Raw genomic sequence first — 22,228 nt, 5'->3', positions numbered from 1 at the left:
GTCATGCAGTACCTGGATGACTTTCTCTTTCTCGGGTCGGCAGGCTCACGGGAGTGTGTGTGGGCATTGCAGGAATTTTGCATGCTCATGCAGGCTTTTGGGGTCCCGCTGGCGCAGGGAAAGATGGTGGGTCCAGCAACCACATTGGAATTCTTAGGCATTAAATTGGACTCAGTGGAGGGTTGTTTTAGGTTACCTAAAGACAAAATCATGAAATTTAGAGAAGCTCCCCAGCAATGTTTGGCCAAAGACAAAGTGACACTACATCAGCTACTGCAGACTGTGGGCCAGTTGAACTTAGCAGTGAGAGTGATACCCTTGGCGCGACCATTCTCCCGCTCAATCTCGTAGATCATGACAGGTCTGCGGGAGAAGCACCATCACACGGGACTGCCGGCCGAGGTCCACCAGGAGATGCGGATTTGAATCGCATCTCTGGAGGGCTTCACTGGCAGGGTAGTGAGGCTCGGTCCCCCCACTATGTCTGCAGAGTTAGGTTTATGGACTGATGCTGCGGGCAGTGTGGGATTTGGCACCATACTTGGAAAAAAGTGGGTGACACAACAGTGGCCGGTATGGTGGGAGGAGAGTGGTCTGACAACTAATATTTTTCCTGGAACTATTTCCAATCTGGGTTGCATTGACAGTTTGGCCTAATCAGTTGTGTAATCAATCTGTAATTTTCTGGGCTGATAACATGACAGTAGTTGAAGGTATCAACCAGCAGGCGGCACGGTGTAAAATGATACTTCGCCTACTGAAGAAAAAAGAGCTGATGAGCATGAAACTTAACATACAGTTTAGGGCCAAACATGTCCCAGGGGTGTTAAATAATGCAGCTGACGCACTCTCTCGCTTTAAGATGCAGGTATTCAGGGAACATCTACCATTCGCAGAGGCGACGCCTACACACTTCCCAGCAACACTCTGGCAGATTGGTGCTCCCAGCTACAGAACCTCATGGCAGCTAGCCTAGCGCCCAGGACTAGAACCGCTTACGAAGGGGCGTTTTTGTCTTACTGCACTTTTTTGGGACAAGGTTGGGTGGAGAGATGGGATCAGGCAGGGAATTTCACTCAGTATCTAGATGCATTACACAAGGATGGGTGCTCCGCAGCGACAGCCAGCCGGCACGTGGCAGCTGTTTCTTTCTTTGCACAGATTAGGAGTACCAAAGATCTCACAAATAGTTTCATTGTGAGGAAGGCGCTAAAGGGGTGGTGGTGCCTCCAAGCAACTGTCATGGACACGAGACAATCGATAGGTTTAGAGCGGCTGGCATCACTATTAAATGCCCTGTGTGGCATCTGCAGTTCATCGGGGGAGGTACTATTGTTCAGAGCTGCCTTTACACTAGACTTTTATGGGGCATTCCAGGTAGGGGAACTGGTGGCTAGCAATAAGCAGGCTCTGCTAGGTGGACTCCAGGTGTCAGAAGCAGTACCTGAATTGTCCAGATTTCCGTGGGAGCGAGTGGCCAAGTCTTCTACGATGCTAATTTCCAAATTCCCAAACACCCCTGCCCCCAGATTGCTCCAAGCCCAGGAATGGAAGGGAAAGGGGAAGTGGATAACAAACAACAAAGAGAGGCTTCCACACTGGTGTCTTCGTCACTACCTCTGGGATGAGCAGCTGGGGAACACCTGCAACAGTTAACAGAACATTACTAACGTTCTAACCCTTTGGGAATACACTCTCACTCACTCAATCAACTCTCTTCTCTCATACCTGGTTTGTGTGTGGAAATTGCCGCTCTCTTTCTGAGTCCAAATAATGTTCAAATGAAGGTTGAAGACTCTTAGTTGCTTGTGTAGTGTGACGGAAAATAGTGATGTGAAGAATAGAGGTGGTAGACAACAGTATTGCCATATGCATATAATATATACTCTCATTTACTTGTTGAATCACAGGAGCGGACTTAATTCTCAAAAGTCTTTACAAAAACTCCGAATGTGTCATCGACATATACTGTTCGTATCGGAAATCAGGCTTCACTTAAGACAAGGAAAACCCTGACGCTGAAGAAAAACAACTGGCTCAGGACAAGGGTAGCGCCACCAAGGTCTAGAGAATTGAATATTCTTACCGCGATATTCTGAGGAATGCGGAAGAATTACTTGCTCACTGGGATGGTGCTCTGGAAAAGAACGCTGACTAGGACAAAGTCGGCACCGCCGAACACAGGCACGCGGCGACTTGGCTTTTGCTCCGGAATGCAGGAATCCAACAGGAATGGAACGAAAACACGCTCCCCAAGTTCCGAAAGAAAGTCTCTGTGGATACTGACTGGGAAAAGGGCAAAACTAGGACAATACGCGGTGATTTGACGGGAGCCAAAATCAGGGCGTCGAACTGCTTGAGTAGAACAGTTGAAGTGCGCCACATAGAACGTGCGAGATAAGGAAATGGCGGACTGATGGGAAAGACTAGAACGCTAACCTTATCAAATGGTGGCACACGCTAGAGGCGTACTAAGCCTCAATCTGACAGTGATCATGGACTAATTTCTGAATGGAGCCCCAGAGTGGAAATGGTTGCCAAACAGGAAATCTTCTCTTAGCCGCAGGGACAGACAGAGGTCTCTTAATGGAGCCCGGCATGGTCCTGACAGTACCCCCCACCAAAGCCCCCTCCCTGGGTTTTAGAGGATGAATCTTATGGAATTCAGTGACCAGTCTTGGAGCATGAACGTTACTGCTAGGTTCCCATGACCTTTCCTCTGGGCCATAACCCTTCCAGTCCACTAAGTAAAAGATTTTCCCTCTTTTAAGGTTGGAATCTAAGATTCTTTTGACCTCAAATTCTTCAGAACTCTGAACTTGAATTGGGGCTGGTGGTTGGACACGCCGGAAGTTTGGTGGGCTTCTTTTAATCAGCGAAACATGAAATGTTGGGTGGATCTTCAAGGACTTTGGGAGAGCCACCCTGACACTCACCGGATTCACCATTCGAACCACAGGGTAGGGACCCACAAACCTAGGTTGGAACTTCCGATTCCCTCTCAACCGCATGTGTCGAGTGGAAATCCACACCTTTTCTCCAGATTCATACATGGGACTCTCCTTTCTCTTCTTATCTGCCTGCACCTTGTAAGCATCCTTTGCCTTCTTGAGGTTGGAAGAGGCTACCTGATAGGATTTCTGTAACTCTTGTATCACCTCCCCCGCTGCAGGAACTTCAACATCCACCCGACCCACTAGCATATTGGGATGCCGACCTGAGTTCAAGAAAAATGGAGAAAACCCAGTAGAAGAATGGACTGCATTGTTGTATGCGAACTCTGCTGTGCTCAATAAAGATGGCCATTCCCCCTCCTGATCCATCAAATATAGCCGGAGATATTGTTCTAAGTCCTGGTTCACTCGTTCCGTCTGTCCATCCGTTTCTGGGTGGAAACTGGTGGACAAACGAGAGTCGACTCCCAGACCCTTAAGAAAGGACTTCCAAAATCGAGAAACAAATTGAGGTCCCCGATCTGAAATAACCACTTTAGGAACCCCATGCAGTTTGACAATATGTTCTACGAATAGTGTAGCTAACTGAGATGCTGTGGGGAGTGCCTTCAAAGGGACGAAATGACTCATTTTTGTAAACAGATCCACCACCACCCAAATGACTGAATAACCCTGGCTAGTGGGCAGGTCAACTATGAAATCCATGGAGACTGTGTGCCAGGGGGACGGAGCTACTGGTAAAGGCATTAAAAGGCCTTGCGGGGATTGTCTCAAACTCTTGCCCTTAACACACGGCTCACAAGTGGCGATGTACTGCCTCACCTGAGCGTCCATGCCTGGCCAGAGGAAGGTTCTCTTGATTAACTCCAAAGTCTTCTTGGCTCCTCTATGACCTGCTAATGGGTGGTCATGAAAATACTGAATGACTTCATTTTGTAACTCCTCTCTGGGAACAAACATTTTTTCTTGTCAAAATGGTTTCTCATTTCTTACACTGCGATCTGGACCTTCTGATTCCCAATTAGAAAATTCAGTTTTAGCAAATTCTTCCTTAATTCGAGCCTCCAAATCATCTTCGACTGCAATGGCTACAATTTTTTCCTCTGGAATGATAAATCCTTCCACTTTGGTTTTGGCTTCTTCTCCCATGCTCAAACGTGAAAGGGCGTCCGCTTTTCCATTTGAAGATCCGGGCTTGTAAGTTAAAACGAAATCATAGCCTGCAAAAAAGAGTGACCAGCGCAGTTGCCTAGGAGTGAGCGTGCGAGCTGATTTGAGAAATTGCAAATTTCGATGATCAGTGAAGACTGTGACCACATGTTTCGCTCCCAACAAATAGTGTCTCCACACTTTGAATGCATCCTTAACTGCTAGAAGCTCTTTATCCGCGATGGAGTAGTTGATCTCTGCCGGAGCAAGTTTTCGAGAATGGTATGCCACCGGGTGAAGTTGACCGGTGTCCTTCTGGCGTTGAGACAGGATTCCTCCTATTGCCAAATTGGATGCGTCAGCTTCGATGAAGAAGGGTTCATTCAAGTTAGGATGTTGCAACACTGGAGCTGTCACAAATGCTTCTTTTAGCTGCTGAAAAGCCTCCTCCGATTCACGTTCCCAGCTGAATCTTACATTTTTCTTTAGTAGACGGGTAATTGGGCTCACCTTCTCCGAGAAATTCAGAATGAAACGCCTATAAAAATTGGCGAGTCCCAAAAAGCTTTGAATCTCCTTCACCGACCTGGGCGCAGGCCATGACTTGATTGCCTGCAACTTGGAGTCATCCATGGATACTCCTTCCGGGGACAAAACAAAACCCAAGAATTCCACTCTGGAGGAATGAAAGACACACTTCTCTAGCTTAACAAACAGATGGTTCTCCAGCAGTCGTTCCAGGATAGCTCGTACATGATGAACGTGTTCCTCTAGACTGTTGGAATAAATAAGAATGTCGTCGATGTAAACCACTGCGAAGCGGTCCAAACACTCTCGAAGCACGTCATTAACAAAATGCTGGAAAGCAGCGGGGGCGTTACAAAGCCCAAAGGGCATCACTTGGTATTCATACAAACCAAACCTGGTTCGGAAGGTAGTTTTCCACTCCTCTCCTTTGGCCATGCGCACCAAATGATACGCCCCTCGTAAGTCCAATTTAGTATACACACAGGCATTCTTAACCTGATCTAGAAGTTCCGAAATGAGGGGCAATGGATAACGATTCTTTTTGGTGGCCAAGTTCAAGGCCCGATAATCAATGCAGGTTCTCAAGGTCCCATCCTTCTTAGGGATGAAGAAGAGGGGCGAAGACACTGGAGACTGGGAGGGGCGGATAAAACCATTGGCTAAGTTTTGTTCTATGTAGTCCTTCAAATGGAGGTTCTCGGGTTCCGACAGAGCATAGATCCTGCTGCAGGGTAAGGAAACCCCAGGCTCCAATTCTATCCGGCAGTCATATTCTCGATGAGGTGGCAATTTCTGAGCTTCTTTCTCATTGAATACCTCTTTCAGATCCTGATATTCTTCTGGAATCTCTGGAGCCTCCAAAGCGCACACCATTTGAACTTGATTGGCCAAATTTTGCGACAACGTGGAGTTAGTGTTCACTGGTGTGGACTGGAAACAATGCTCTAGACAAAAGCTTGAGTTAATTTCAACTGAACGCCGAGACCAATCAATCCTGGGGTTATGCTCGGTGAGCCAAGGCAAACCCAGTATTAGTTGGAACTGAGGAGCATCGATGAGATTGAATCGAATGAAACTCCGATGCTCTCCTGGTCCCACTACGGTCATCAGTTCTGTATCATAAGCTATAGGCCCCGAAGACAAATTGGTGCCATCCACTGCTCGCACTGGTTCTGGTCTTAATTTCTTTTCAAATAGTATTCCTAAAGATTTGGCAAACTGGATGTCACAGAAATTCCCAGTAGCCCCCGAATCTACCATCACGGAAACTTCCTCCATCTGAGTCTTTCCAACTCAATTTTACAAGACAGATTCAGATGCGGGGCTGCAGATTGCAGGGTATTAGCTAAAAGTTGGAGCTTGGGAGTTGGCTCTTCACTCGCTCCCACCAGTGCAACTCCGTCTACTGGTGGAGCGATCTTTTACCCACGTGCTGGCCTTTGATCTCTTCGGACATTCCTTGACAAAATGGCCTGACTGACCACAATACATGCACAACCGACCTTGACGTCTCTTTTCTCTTTCCTCCTGGGTAAGAGGACCTCGAATTGTTCCCACCTGCATAGGTTCTTCCTGACTTTGGCCTTCATGGTTCTTAGCTACCTCCGGCCTAGATCGATCAAATCGTGGTGGAAGAGTATGGACATCCTTTCGACGTTCACTTCGCCTTTCCGCCAGCCGCTGATCTATCTGCAATACTAAATCTATGAGTTCCGATACATTTGTGGGTCTTTTGGGAATCTGGGCCAGTCCGTCCTTCAGCTCATCCTTTAAACCACAATAGAAAATGGCCGCCCTCTTGGACTCGGGCCAACTAGTTTCAACAATCAATTTATTAAATTGTGCCAAATAGGCCACCAAGTCTCGATTCCCTTGCTTCAATTCTAATAGTTCATTGTCTGTGGTCTGTGAGACATTTCTCCGGTCAAAGATCCGCAAGAACTCGGCCTTGAATTCTTCAAATTTATACAACACTGGATCGTTGCTTGCCACCAGGGGCAAGGACCACGCTGCAGCATCTCCGCTCAGGTAGGACAGCACAAACGCCACTTTAGACTGATCCTCCTTAAACAAAATGGGCTTACAAAGGAAGTGTAACGAACACTGAGTCAGGAAAATTTGGGCCTTATGGGGGTCTCCTTGAAATCTCTCGGGAGGGGCCAATGGAATTGTAGGGGACATTGCGTGCACTACCTGTGTGGTAAACTCCGAAGAGGAGGAGGAAGAAGGCGTGGAACCAAAGGCAGATGACTTAATACTCCCAAAGTTGGGGCGTGGACTCTCTGCAAGCTCATCTAATCTTTGACGCAAATAACTAGCCTCCTGATTAGATTTCCTAACTTCCTCCCTGGTCTCACTCAACTGTTTCTGTAATCCCTCTAACACTGAAGCCAAAGCTTTGACATCCAATCCTTCTGCCATCTCGCCCAGACGGAAGATAATAGAGGCACTTCAATCTGTCAGAAGCAGTACCTGAATTGTCCAGATTTCCGTGGGAGCGAGTGGCCAAGTCTGCTACGATGCTAATTTCCAAATTCCCAAACACCCCTGCACCCGGATTGCTCCAAGCCCAGGAATGGAAGGGAAAGGGGAAGTGGATAACAAACAACAAAGAGAGGCTTCCACACTGGTGTCTTCGTCACTACCTCTGGGATGAGCAGCTGGGGAACACCTGCAACAGTTAACAGAACATTACTAACGTTCTAACCCTTTGGGAATACACTCTCACTCACTCAATCAACTCTCTTCTCTCATACCTGGTTTGTGTGTGGAAATTGCCGCTCTCTTTCTGAGTCCAAATAATGTTCAAATGAAGGTTGAAGACTCTTAGTTGCTTGTGTAGTGTGACGGAAAATAGTGATGTGAAGAATAGAGGTGGTAGACAACAGTATTACCATATGCATATAATATATACTCTCATTTACTTGTTGAATCACAGGAGCGGACTTAATTCTCAAAAGTCTTTACAGAAACTCCGAATGTGTCATCGACATATACTGTTCGTATCGGAAATCAGGCTTCACTTAAGACAAGGAAAACCCTGACGCTGAAGAAAAACAACTGGCTCAGGACAAGGGTAGCGCCACCAAGGTCTAGAGAATTGAATATTCTTACCGCGATATTCTGAGGAATGCGGAAGAATTACTTGCTCACTGGGATGGTGCTCTGGAAAAGAACGCTGACTAGGACAAAGTCGGCACCGCCGAACACAGGCATGCGGCGACTTGGCTTTTGCTCCGGAATGCAGGAATCCAACAGGAATGGAACGAAAACACGCTCCCCAAGTTCCGAAAGAAAGTCTCTGTGGATACTGACTGGGAAAAGGGCAAAACTAGGACAATACGCGGTGATTTGACGGGAGCCAAAATCAGGGCGTCGAACTGCTTGAGTAGAACAGTTGAAGTGCGCCACATAGAACGTGCGAGATAAGGAAATGGCGGACTGATGGAAAAGACTAGAACGCTAACCTTATCAAATGGTGGCACACGCTAGAGGCGTACTAAGCCTCAATCTGACAGTGATCATGGACTAATTTCTGAATGGAGCCCCAGAGTGGAAATGGTTGCCAAACAGGAAATCTTCTCTTAGCCGCAGGGACAGACAGAGGTCTCTTAATGGAGCCCGGCATGGTCCTGACACCAGGTTGAACACACAAGGATATTAGGTGATACACTGTTAATTACCATCAGCAAATCAAAAATTGATCAGGAAGCCCGTGGTGAGGGGCTTGTGCTCCATCGGGCGCGAACTAATCCATGCTGCCCAGTGATGCATGTGGAGGCCTTCCTCAACCAGAGAGTAGGCGCAGTAGGGGGGGCATTATTAATGCATGCAGATGGTACCCCACTTACCAGGTTTCAATTAAAAAGGGTGTTGGCTATGACAATTGACAAGGCGGGTTTAAATCCGAAAGATTTTGGGACACATTTGTTCCGAATAGGGGCTGCCACTGAAGCAACTGCTAGACGGTTACACAATAGCAGTGTGAAGAGAATTGGGAGATGGTCTTCCAACTGCTACAAGCATTATGTGCAGCTGCACATGTTGTGAGGGTGGCAGAATAATTACGCTGATGCCTGTCTTGTTTGCGTGTATTTCAGTTTCTCGAACCTGTCACGCAGGGCGGAAACTGCCGTCAGCACATCACCAGCAAGTATCCTCATCACGGCGGACCCATGCACAGGAAAAGGAGACATAAGTTGTATGGGTTATTGGTCATTCTTATGTGAAACGTGTTAAATCTGTTTTTCTTACGAATAATTACAGACAGAGGGGGGAACAGGGAGGTTTCAGGGTCTCCTTTCATGGTAGGTGGGTCTCTATCTCAGTCAGTTTAGGGGGTTCGTTACGGAGTTGCTCAACAGACACACCCCGCCACCCACAGTTGTTATCTTACATTTGGGCGGAAATGACCTGGTAAAATTGGGCAGAAGGGTCCTGATGGAAGAGATAATCTCGGAGGTAGGCTGGTTAGCTAAAACATGCCAGGGCTGCACCATAGTTTGGTCCCAGATGATTCCTAGACTCAGATGGAGAGGGGGGGATTCTGTCTAAGCGCTGAATCACTCAGTAAAGAGGATCAACAATAAGATAGAGAAATTGTTTCGGTCACCTCAATAGCAAAACATACCACATGGGTGTGTCAGGGGGGAACAGTGCTTCTTACAAGATGGGGTTCACCTGACTAGTGCGGGCAACAACTTATTTTTGGAGAACATCTTGGCATGGCTAGGGGGTTTTAGGTCTGGGCATGACCTTGCAGAGTAGGAGGATAAGGGGGGCCAGATAGTTGGGCAATTATGCTGGCCTGAGGCGGTAAGGTCATGATTGGTGAGCAGTCAATTTAAGTTCCTTAGGGGGCGCCGCCATTCTTGAATGGGGTCGCCCAGGGGGAGGGACAAGTGGTCTCTCCTAGAACTCCAGGGGCGGTACATCCGGTTCGTTGGATGGGTGCGGGGGTGGGGGCAGTCACGCTTTCTTTAGGCAGGTTGGCCACTCCGCACGTGCACTATGACTTCATTAAACGGCGCAGAGTGCAAGGGCCCCCCCTTTGGTTAATGGAGTTCATGGAGCGTACGGGGTAACCGGGAGGGGGGAAGTACCCTCTCGGTAAACGGGCCCTCTGCGCATGCGCACTCATACGTGAGGGCGTGGCTGGGTAATAAGGATCTGACACCGGTTAGCGTCCATGCCATAGGCCCAAAAATAGGATATGCAGAAAAATTATTAATGTGTGATTATGATTCAAAATATTAGATTCGGATAGGAAATATTTTGTATTAGAAATATGTTAAGGTTAGCCCTTTGATACCTGTCAACATGGATTGTAATCTAATGTCAATTGCGTTTTTCTGCATAAATGATTGTGTAAATATGTTTATTTCAATTTTTTAAAATTTGTTTTCATGTTTTAATAAATACGGCCAGGGGGTTGTGAGACCCCCCGCCTTCCAAAGAAACTCCTCTCTCATGTCCAATTTCTAATAATTGTGGGGGATGCACAAGGCAGGGGAGGGGGATGGTCAGTAGTCCCTGACCATAAGGAAAGGGGGGGCCGCATCGGCCCCCCGCACGTATGGCAGGGTGCCGGCCCCCCTTCCCCTTGTCAGCAACCGTGGTGGGGCACGCCCCACGGCGTTATTATGGCGCGGCGGGCGCGTCCCGCCACTGATTGGTGCACGGCTACCCAGTTGACCCGGAAGTGATAGAATCGCTTCCGGGTCAAAAGGGGTAGCCAAGGGGCAGACCAGTTGGGACTGGTCTGCTGTGGAGGGGTTAAAAGGCCGGGGAGCGCGGGAGGCGTTCTCTTGTTCCCGCGCTCCCCAGGCCTGCCCTTTGCCCCCCAGCCTCTTGAGGCTGTTACCGTTTTCCCCCACCCACCATCCCCTGAAGCAGATTGTGATGCTTGTATGATAATGTTGTTGTATCGTTTTATGCTCTTTTTTCACAGTGACTGTGTTCTGGCGTGAATTTTTTCTCGTTTACAGGTCAACAATTGTCGTATTTATTGATATTCCTTGGTCAGGCGCTAAGGTCATGATTGGTGAGCAGTCAATTTAAGGTCCTTAGGGGTGGTGCCATTCTTGAATGGGGTCGCCCAGGGGGAGGGACAAGTGGTCTCTCCTAGAACTCCAGGGGCGGTACATCCGGTTGGTTGGATGGGTGCGGGGGAGGGGAGAGTCACGCTTTCTTTAGGCTGGTTGGCCACCCTGCACGTGCACTATGACGTCATTAAACGGCGCAGAGTGCAAGGGTCCCCGTTTGGTTAATGGAGTTCATGGAGCATCCGGGGGTAACTGGGAGGGGGGGAAGTAACCTCTCAGTAAACGGACCCTCTGCGCATGCGCACTCATACGTGAGGGCGTGTCAGTTTGATTAGGATTTTGGATAGCGACCTTGCCGTAGGCCCAAAAATAGGATATGCAGAAAAATTAATAATGTGTGATTATGATTCAAAATATTAGGTTCGGATAGGAAATATTTTGTATTAGAAATATGTTAAGGTTAGCCCTTGGATACCTGTCTCCATGGATTGTAATCTAATGTCAATTGCGTTTTTCTGCATAAATGATTGTGTAAATGTTTATTTCAATTTTTTTTATTTGTTTTCATGTTTTAAGAAATACGGCTGGGGGGTTGTGAGACCACCCGCCTTCCAAAGAAACTCCTCTCTCATGTCCAATTTCTAATAATTGTGGGGGTGCACAAGGCAGGGGAGGGGGATGGTCGATAGTCCCTGACCATAGGGAGACAGGGCGGGAGGAGAAAGCAGCAGTGGGTAGCGAGATTAGCAGAGGGTATATCGAGCATTAGAAAGACAAAGGGAAAAGGATCAGAGGGCAGGGGTCCAAAGGAGGGAACAGAGGTTAGATGGGACAGCAGAACTGCTGGCGTGGCCGGGTCTGGGGATTGTTCTGGGTGTGCCCCGCATCTGATGTGAGGAGTCTTTGGCTGCTGCCTTCGGTGGGCGGTGTGTGCTACCTGGTCGTTGGGATCCCTCTGACTGCCGGCTGAGCATGGCAGGAGCTCCTCTTTGCCACAGCTCCCTCTTTCCTACACCGGAGCCTTGGGGGGGGGGGGGCTGCTGCTGGCCGCGGATGGCCTCGATCCTGCTGATCAGGCCTTGCAGTGGCCACTCACGCCGTTAGAAGGCCTACCTCACAGGCGGTGGTGCCCCTTCCCAGCATTGCATCGGGAGTCCTCTCCGGGATTCCAGGGATTACTTGAAGAGGCCATGTGGATGGCCAAGGGGCCACGGCGAGTGTTGGAGGAATGAATAGTCCTCCCCCGTCATATCCTACATGGGGTGAGTCCTGGAAGGGTCGACCGTTGGCTTTTTGGTCTGCTCCCTGGCTGCATTTCTGGTAGACCCGGGCCTAGGCAGTGGCGTGGGGACTGGCTTGCCTGCAACATCTGTGAGTCTTTCTTGGATCATCGCCCTGGTGAGTGCTCTGGCCCCCACGCTCTCTCCAATATCCCACATCGGAGAAACTCTGGCGCTACTCTCCGGGTCTACCCGTTAGGGGGGGGTCTCTGCCTGCGGAGGCGGCCTGGCTAGTTCCCGGTGCTGCTTGTGGGTATTTGGCCCCACAACCGCTTTTGACTTACCAGTGGTACGTCCTTGTGGCTGGAGCTGAGATACCCTCTCCCTTCTAATCAACTTCCATTTGGAGTATCCTCCCCTGCATTACTTATGAAGGCTAGGGACAAACATACCGGGCCACGTCTTAGCAGCCTACCAGAGTCAATACACCGAGGCTGCTGCCCCACCTCCTGGCCTGAGGGCAGCGGCACCTGCCATTCCTGATACCGCCACACTGTTGGCGGCCATTACTCAATCCCAAGATGCCCTTGAAGCCAAAATTGGTGCGGTGGGATCCAACGTCATGCTCCTCCAGCAGGACCTTCATAACGCGGTGCAGCGGATCATGGAGGCAGAAACACCGATCTCCGTAATGGAGGATGTGGTCACCACACTTCAAATAAAGGTCTCATATTTGGAGTCACTAACGCGCAGTCTCGTGGCCAGGGTGGAAGACGCAGAGGGCTGGGCCCGGAGGAACAACCTCTGCTTCGTGGGGTTTTCCAAGGGCTGTGAATCCAATGACACTGCCATCTTTTTGACCAAATGGCTTGCGGACTGGCTCTCTTCTGAATCCTTGTCTCCCTGCTTTATCATCTAGTGGGCCCTTTGCGTCTAACAATAGAAGCCAACGCCGGGGGGCTCGCCCAGCCCATTGATCGTACACTTTCTCAACTACCGAGAACGAGATGTGATCATCCAGCAGGCCCGGTTCAAAGGGGTACTCACGTATACCTTACGATCTATCATGATTTTTCCTGAATATATACCAAATCGGTTCAGCAGCACCAAGAATCATTTACCGAGGCCAAGGCCCGCTTGCATGGCCTGAAACTCCAGTATTCACTATTATTCCCATCCCGTCTGTGAGTCTTGTTTAAATCACAGACATATATCTTTGACTCTCCGGAAGCGGTCTTCCAGTGGACAGACGAGTCACTTAAACGGAAGACTAAACCCCCCTCTGGTATGGACTCTGACACTACTTCAGCAGTAGTAGGCCCACTGGGAAACAGCAACGCCGGTCGCTCTCGAGGCGCGTATCCAGACCACGCAGTAGATCTCGTAGGGGGCAAGGTATAGTCGGCAGTCCCGGTCCCCAACATGATGATATGCTTCTGGACTCTTGACAAAGCTGCACTCCTCTTGATGGCAATATAATGTGGGCTGTACAGTGTTGTACATTCTGTCAAGACTCTAATTGCATGGATGTACACTTCATGGTTTGTTGGGATCCATTAGATGGGAGTGGTTCCTACTCCCGTTGGGGGAGGGACGCTCATCATGCCGCAACAGATGCTTCAGCATTTTGGAGGTTTTTTGGGGGGGGTTGTCTTTCTTGCTTAGAGCTTGCGCATATCCGGATACCCACTCACTGGTCTATGTATACATCACCGACCCAACATGACTCACACTCAGGATAGGTGCTTAAATATTGTCAGCTGGAACGTTCAGGACTTACTGGACAAGGTTAAGCGCAGGGATGTGCGTCGCCAGGCTAGGCGCTATAACGCTGATATTCTTATGCATCAAGAAACACACCTTTTGGGCAACAAGACGCTATGCCTGATATGTTTTGGCTTTGTTCAGACTTATCACTCCGGCTTCACCAGGGGGTCCCGAGGGGTGGCTATCTTGATTCATCGCAGACTACCATTTGTCCATGACCGTTTCTGGTCTGATCCCCAGGACAGATATGTAGGGGTATCTGGCACGCTTTTTGGTGAGCCTCTCACGTTGCTGTACGTTTATACCCTCCCCCCCACCCTTGTCGTCATCCCTGATAGAATGGGTGACCACCATATGGGCGGACTTTCCGCAGGGCCTGCTGGAGGCAGGGGGCGACTGGAACGACGTTATGTGTCCCTCGGTTGATAGATGGCGGTCTGTAGGGCCGTTGACAGGCACGTGAGAATCCAAACTACACCCCCTAGTACAGGGCCTGGGGTAGGTTGATACTTGGCGGAAGTTACACCCTACTGCAAATGAATACATATATTTCTCTGCCACCCATAACTCCTTCTCCCGCCTCAATTACATGTTCATATCTCCCTCACACATCCACAATATTGAGAAGGCTGAGATCTTGCCCAGAGGTCTGTCTGATCACTCTCCCATCTCGCTGGTGGTGTGACTGGGCCTGGCTCGGTCTCCGCCCCATTGGCGCCTCTTTTCCTGGTTGCTACAGGATGACTCATATCATCAACAAATGTACATGGCCCTTACTAAATATTTCCCCTTCAATACTGGCCCAGTATATTCCTGGGGAACCCTGTGTGAGGTCATGAAACCAACTCTGCGGGTGGGGGTGGACATTGCCTTCTGTACTGCATGCCATCGGCAGCACCGCAAGAAGCTGGTCCACTCGGAAGCCAACATTTTAGAACCAGAGCACAGGAGTCGGGAGGCTGATGGTGAGGCGGCCCATCGCCCAGCAGCTCTACACCAGTGACCTATTGGATGAGCCAATGCTCTACTGGCTGGCCATGCGTAGTCGCATATGTCAATGGGGGGATGAATCTAGCGCCCTCCTGCACCGTCTGTGTCAACTGATGCTTTGACCTGTGACCCTTCCCGGGATCCTGGGACCGACGTGCCAGATTCTTACTGATTTAGTGGGTATCACTACTAGCTTCGCCGACTACTATGCAATTGTATAAACCTTGCAGGAGACTCTTTCTGCCGGACACTATTGACCGGTTTCTGGCTGACCTGCCCCCGGGATATTTAACCGATCATATGTGGGATGACCTAGATGCCCCGATCACCGTGGACGAGGACCAATAGGCTCATACGGACATGCACTCTGGTAAATCACTGGGATCAAACAGATTTCCGTGCGAGTTCTTCCAGAAATACTCGTCCCACATATCACTGCACCACCTAGCGGCCCTTCAGGCGGTGGTCGACGAGGGCTGCCTCCCAGATGACAGGCGTCCTGCTGAGATAGTGGTCTTCTTAAAGCCTTGCCAACCCCAAGCTCCATGTTTCTTACAGACCAATCTCCCTGCTGAATGTTGAGGCCAAACTCCTCGCCAAAATCATTACTAATCGCATCCTCCTGCATATCTCTACGCTTGTTCATCCCAACCAGGCAGGCTTTATGCTCATCCGGACGACTCCGCATAACATCCGCCGGGTGCACAACGTGATTGCCTCCGTGGACCGGTTAAATGAACCGGCAGCACTTCTAGCCAACATGGACAAGGCGTTCGATTCCCTCAGCTGGACCTATCAGTTTGCGCTTCTCACCCACTTAAACATAAGACCCAGACTTCTACTGTACATTCAACTCCTTTACACTGCCATCACGGCCTCGGTACGAGTCATTGATTTGGTCTCGCAGCCATTCCATACTGGGTGGGGTACCAAGCAGGGCTATCCCCCTACTTGTTCACCCTAGCCATGGAGGCGCTTGTGGCCTGGGTGCATATTGATGCTCAGGTGTATGGCTTTGAGTGGTCGAGCGAGATATCCTATCGTATAGCGCTATAGGCTGCCGACGTCCTCCTTTCTTCACACACCCAAACTACTCCGCAAAATGGAAATATTCGGTCAGACTTCCGGCCTCTATATGAATGCACACAAGTCTCGTTTATGGCCTTTGAGAGGAAGTGATCAGCTAGGGGCTTGGACGAGCAGGTCACAGTTGTGCCTGATGGCTTCAAATATCTTTGGATGCGCTTGTCGTCGTCCCAACTAGATTCCTGGTCTAAAAATCAAGCTCCTGTGCTGCCTCGAATTAGGTAATAGGTCAGCACATGGTAGTCTATGCCCCTGACACTATTTGGCAGGTCGGCCATTTTTAAAATGGTTTCGTTACCATACCAACTTCAAAGCTACCCATACCCCATACCCCACACATGGCTCCGACAACTGAATTAAACTCTCAGCCATTTCCTCTGGGGTGGGGGCCCCACGCGGTTCGCCCAGCGAACATGTTTTCAATCCACCTACAGCGGGGGCCTCGTGACCCCAGATGTCCAACTTTATCATGCAGCCTCCCACCTCCAGGTCCTAAATAACTGGTGGTATGGGGACCGGCGGGACCCTGCCTATGCACATGAACAATGGCTGATGGACCCTAAATCAGTACACAGGATACTCTACTCCAACGCAGCGCTTGGCAAGCTGCCACCCGTGACCCAAGGCTGTCTTTGCGATCTGGCGGCAGGTTTTGAGTAAGATCGGTTGTCGGAGTAAACTTACCAAGGAGATTCCCCTCTGACATAATAGCCTCCTGCCGCAGTTGCTCGAGCTCCCTGGGTTTGCAGGCTGGGATTCTATTGGAATTTCAATGGTCGGGATGTCCTTAGGGGCCAGACTCTCAAGTCGTTCCAACAATTGCAGGCCGACTTCCAAATGCCCCATGCCAATTCTCTAAATATCTTCAATTCCGGCATGCCTTTCCCCCCTACCTCACACTACAAGATACAATTCCCAACTTTAGCCCTATTGAGGCCAAGGTGTTCATGGGCGAGATGGGTGCACTCAAAATCACAGCTCTATATTGCACCCTGGTCATTCACAGTCATGATACACTTCACAGGACTAGGGAGGCTTAACAGAGCGACTTGGGTCCCCTTGATGAGGCTGACTGGATGGAAGCCCCATGCCAATTCTCTAAATATCTTCAATTCCGGCATGCCTTCCCCCCCTACCTCCGCTACAAGATACAATTCCCAACTTTAGCCCTATTGAGGCCAAGGTGTTAATGGGCGAGATGGGTGCCCTCAAAATCACAGCTCTATATTGCACCCTGGTCATTCACAGTCATGATACACTTCACAGGACTAGGGAGGCTTAACAGAGCGACTTGGGTCCCCTTGATGAGGCTGACTGGGTGGAAGCTTTAGAATCCCTGTGCGGCGCGGCCATAGCAGCACATCTTCAACTCATACAATTCAAATACCTCCACAGGGCATACTTTACCCGGCATCGGCTCTGGCACGCTGGGATGATTGATTCTCCCTCCTGCCTCCACTGCGGTTCAGCCGAGGGCACCTTCCTCCATACGGTTTGGGATTGCACAGCCCTGTCACGATACTGGTGTGGGGTGCTGGCCTGCCTTTCCGAGGTCCTGGGATGGGACATCCCACATTTACCACGTTTAACTATGCTTCACATTACTAACGAAATCAAAGGGAACACATATAAACGGCACCTGCTATTCTTAGGGCTTACCCTTGCAAATCACACCGTCGCCAGGGCATGGAAGGCGACCTTCCCGCCCTCGGTTGGGGTCTGGAAGTGTGGCCTTGACTTCTCCATGGAGCCTGAAATTCTAATTTTTAAGTCACGCTGCTGCCCCCAGAAACATTTTAAAATATGGAAGCGGAGGGCCGACTATAGTGGTCTTTACCTTGAACCAGTTCCCCCTACGCAAAGTATTGAAGATTTGCCCTGTTGATTTCATGTTGGGTGCAGGCTCTAGGTCAGGCTGTACACTTACTGTAGTATTACTATTTGAATCATGCATAAATGTAAGATATGTAGATCAGGTGACACCTTTGATTTGCAATGTGCATTTTTTACTGACTCGGCTTAATATACCCTCATGTTTCAGAGGGACTCATTGTAAAACATTGACATCCTAAGCTTTGCCATATTATAAGTGTGATGCTTTGCCCTGGACCTTTCTGGGCCTTTTATTGTTTGTCAACAATAAAATCTGTTGTGAAAAAAAAGTACATATCCTACATTTTTAGTAAAATAGCACCCTGCCCCATGGGCTACCTAGGGCCTACCTTAGGGGTGACTTATGTGTTAAGAGGTTTTTAATACAAAGCCGATTTGGCAGTAAAATTGCACACACAGGCTCTGCAGTGGCAGGCCTGAGACTTGTTTAAAGGGCTCCTTGTGTGGGTGGCACAATCAGTGCTGCAGACCCACTAGTTCCATTTAATTTACAGGCCCTGGGTATATGGTATACCACTGAACCAGGTACTTACAAATAAATATGCTAGTTGTGTATATACCAATGTTACCATGTTTAGGGGAGAAGCACATGCATTTTAGCACTTGTCAGCAGTGGTAAAGTGCCCAGAGTCCTAAGGCCAACAAAAAGAATCAGCAAAAAGAGGGGGTAAGCAGGCAAAACGTTTGGCGGAAGACCACCCTAAGGCTGGCAGGTCTAATAGTATGGTATAGGATTCTGTGTGTCTGTTTGAGTATTGAAGGGTCCCTTTTGGAAACCCCTGGTTTAGCAGGGCACATGAAGGAGAGCTAGATTTGTTTCTCAAACACTGGAAGTTTATCATCTGCATTCCTGTGGCTGGAGGGTGGAAAAACTTTAATGCATTGCATAGTATACAACACAATACATAAACCTTTGTTGTCTAATCTATGAGAATCGTTATTGCAGATGGATGATATCAGTGTAGAGTGCACTTGAGCTCATTATCTTGCACAAAAATATAAGAAGTCCAATTAAATAAATGTGCAATAAGAATTAGCCTAAGCCTTATGTGGGATGCTTACAAAAATAAGAGGCACAGTGTTTGAGTGGAATAGAGATGCTTACCAATGAAAACAAAGCCTGCTGTGCGAGACACATATGAGATGCTCACAGATGGATATAGTGAGATACGCAAAATGAGGTGTGTGGCAAAGCTCAGATATGAGGTATTAGTGATGAACACCAGAGACAGAGTGTGAAACTTACAAATGAATGCAGTGTGTAGAAGTCACAAATGAGCAGTACATGGGATGCACCAAAGCACAACAACTTTGTTATATGGCTGGCCCCAAAAACTATAAAATGCTCAAAACTAGCGAATATGCCTCATGCTAGGGTCATTTGAGACAAAATATTGAGCATTTAATTGAAACTATGATTGAAGGCATGGACGCCTTGCTCAAGACTATGATGATTTATTTACGAGTGACATTTGCAGAGTTGTGTTTTAATAAGTAAGTAATCTGTGGAGAATAGTTATTGCTACCTAAAAAAAAGTTCAGATAGGCAGGATACCTTGGATGTGGATGGTGATGGTCCAGAAGATGAGCAAAGGGTGTCCAACACCCATGGCTCTGCTTCTGAGCATATCCACGAGGAATCTGAAGACCCCTTACTGGAGAACTCAAGTTCCCGGGGGAATAGTTCTAGTAACAAAGAGGAAGGCTCTAGAGGAAGCCTCCTCTTTATTCCTCCTGGGAAGGTACAAATGGTACAAATGGTTCAAGGGAGGTTTAGGTTCTCCCCAGTTACTTCAGCCTCCTCTGCTACTTCAATAGGTACTTCCATCTTTAGCAAGAGGAAGGAAACTTTAGAAAGGGAATACCACCTGCTCAAACTTGGGAGAACCAAGCTCAGAATCAAGAAGGAACCAAGTGGCCCTAGATAAGGAAACCCTAGAAGTCCAGAGGGCTAGGAAGAATTTTGGATTCAAATCCCATGGTGGCAGCACTAGTGAACCTAGAGTTAGGGAACATGTCTTTGACACTAGGAACTTGAGCAGGATTCTCCCTCCTTACCAGGAGGGTGATGACATCCATAAGCAAATTACTGCTTTAGAGAGAAACTGTTCAATGAATCAATCAATAGAAAGTTTTATTGGATTTTTGCTGAAGAAAATCATAAAAGCGTACATAAAAGAAACACATACAACTTCATATACCTAGCCTTAAATAGATAAAAATATTACTTTCGACTTTCCTTTCAAAAACATATATATTTAAAAACAATACATAAAACTGATTGTAGGAAGCTGGCTCTGTATATACTATAGCAAAGTGAGGTATAGTGTGCACAGAGTCCAGTGGAATCCCAAAGGAAGACAGAGGTAAAGTTAGATTGAACCTCACTCTCTATTTGTGTTAGTGTGGTCAAGCAGTAAGACAGTATTAGAGGACAGTGTATATCATTTGTTGTACACACCCAGTCAGCAAATGAATTCACACACTCGACTGAATTTCAGACCAATTGTTTTTGCATAAAAATATTATTTTAGTTATTTCATTTTCTATAACCAAGCAAGCCTGGCACAGGTAAGCAATAAATACTTTACAGTAGTAATGCAGTTTGTAAACAGTTTGAATTGTAATTGCATATGCACTTTTTTTTAACTTACATTATGATTGCAGAGAAATGCAATACTTTGTAAATACAGTACATAGACTTGAATAGACTTTTTAGTAAAATACCAAGTAAGTTACTTTATGGATTACTTTTCTTACACAGAGTAGTATACCTAGATACTACTCTGGGACATTTCCTGTAAACAGGTAAGTAAAATCGGTTTTGTTGAACAGTACAAGAAGAATTTCTTTAGGTTTTCAAACTCCACACTTAAAAACTTTTACAAGAAAAACAGTCAATGTAATCCTATTGAGGAAAATAGTGTTTTAGGTAAGTATTCGGTAGTGGGAGTTGAGGTTCTGGGGGTAGACTCAGGGGCCCCCCAGGGCCAAGGATGCACTCTCTTTAAACCCTCAGCGGCACTAGGGTGGCCGGGTGCAGAGTGCTGAGGCCCAATATTGTCCAATAGGGGTTAGGGGCCTCCGGTTGGTGGCTGCTGACGAGCAGGCCACTTAGTTGTGGGAGCCTCCTGGTGTTAGGTTCAGGACAATGGGAGATCTGGTTAAGCAAAAAAAGTGAGCCTGCAGTGGCGCTGGGGCGGCTGGGTGCAGGGTGCTGTTGGCGTCAGGTGCCCTGTTGTTTTCATTGGGGATTTTCGGTTTTGGTGTTTAGCTGCAGGCTCGGTCTAGGAAGACTTCCAGGTGGAGCCAACAGCTGGGCTGGTAAGCTGGAGGGCTCAGGGACGTAGGTGCACCTCAGGTTCTATTCTCCAGGGTACAGGGCAGCTGGATGCAGGGGTGTCTTTTGAGGTTGGATTTCACCTCACCGGGCCATACGTGGTTGGGGGGTCTCTGTGCAGAGGCTGCAGGTGACATCGGGGAGTCCTGGATGGGTCAACCCATGGAGGACTCGGACTCTGAAGTACTGGGGGACCTTGCTGAGACCGGTGGGTCACTCGAACCCAGGCCGTAGGCGACGGGTGCAGTGGTGATTCCAGGCATTGGGTTTCTTTTTCCTCAGCATGGTCAGAGTCTTTCCTTTCTGTTTATTTGAACAGAGCTGCTGTGCACAGGAAATCCGGTCTTTATTGAAGGCAGTCCTTGGAGCTGGCATGGACTGGCATGGACTGGAGCCGAGGTTTGGCAGTAGCTGTGGCAAACAATGGGCGGACAGGCGAGTGAGCAGGCCGGCTAGGGGTACAGGGATACAGCCAGCAGTGCAAACCGGTTGTCTGACCCCCGTTTTCCTCCCACGCCTCCACTGGCGCTGGCTGACCTCACCGGTGTCAGTAGCAGCCGTCCGCCGTCAGTGCACAGCACTTTCTCTGCTCCGCTCTGCACTCAGCGCAGAGTCTCTGCACCGGGTCCCAGCGGCCAACCAGCGCCACAGGACACCACGCCACTGGTCCTACCGCTGACCCGGTACTGTTGCTCTTGAATCCCGTGCTTTTCCCCAGTCGCCGGTTCGCCAGGTCGCGATTCACCGGTTACCGGTCACGATTCTGGGTTGTGGTTCACGGTGATACACGGCCGCCGCCCTTCCGCGGCTGCTACTGCTGCCCTTCCGCTGCTGCTACCGCCGCTGTGAGCCTCTCACTCACTGCTCTGCTGTGCGCTACGTGGAAAATCCGGACTGGAATAGTGACAAATTGAGGGGGAGATGATGTAATATTGAAGGCAGTCAGTCCTCCCAGGGATTCTGAAGGTTGCTGGCTGCAGGAGAAGATGTTTTTTGGCGCAGGATTTCTGGAAACTGCAGACAGGCCGTTAGGGCTAGGGCCAAGTCAGTTGTTCTCTGCAGTCTCCCCTGGGCGTCTTCTTTCATCCTTTTTCTTCTTAGGTTGCAGGAATCTGCTTTCTCTGTTCAGGCCTGCCCCCTAATTACTGTATTTAGGGAGTGTTTAGGGGTTACAGGGTCAGTAGCCAATGGGCTACTGAGCTTTGGGTGACTACACCCTTGGTGTGCTCACCCCGTGTGGGGGAGTGATCACAATCC

The sequence above is a fragment of the Lissotriton vulgaris genome, chromosome 7 (assembly GCF_964263255.1).
Source record: "Lissotriton vulgaris chromosome 7, aLisVul1.2, whole genome shotgun sequence".
NCBI lineage: Eukaryota > Metazoa > Chordata > Amphibia > Caudata > Salamandridae > Lissotriton > Lissotriton vulgaris.
This window is presented reverse-complemented; position numbering follows the sequence as displayed.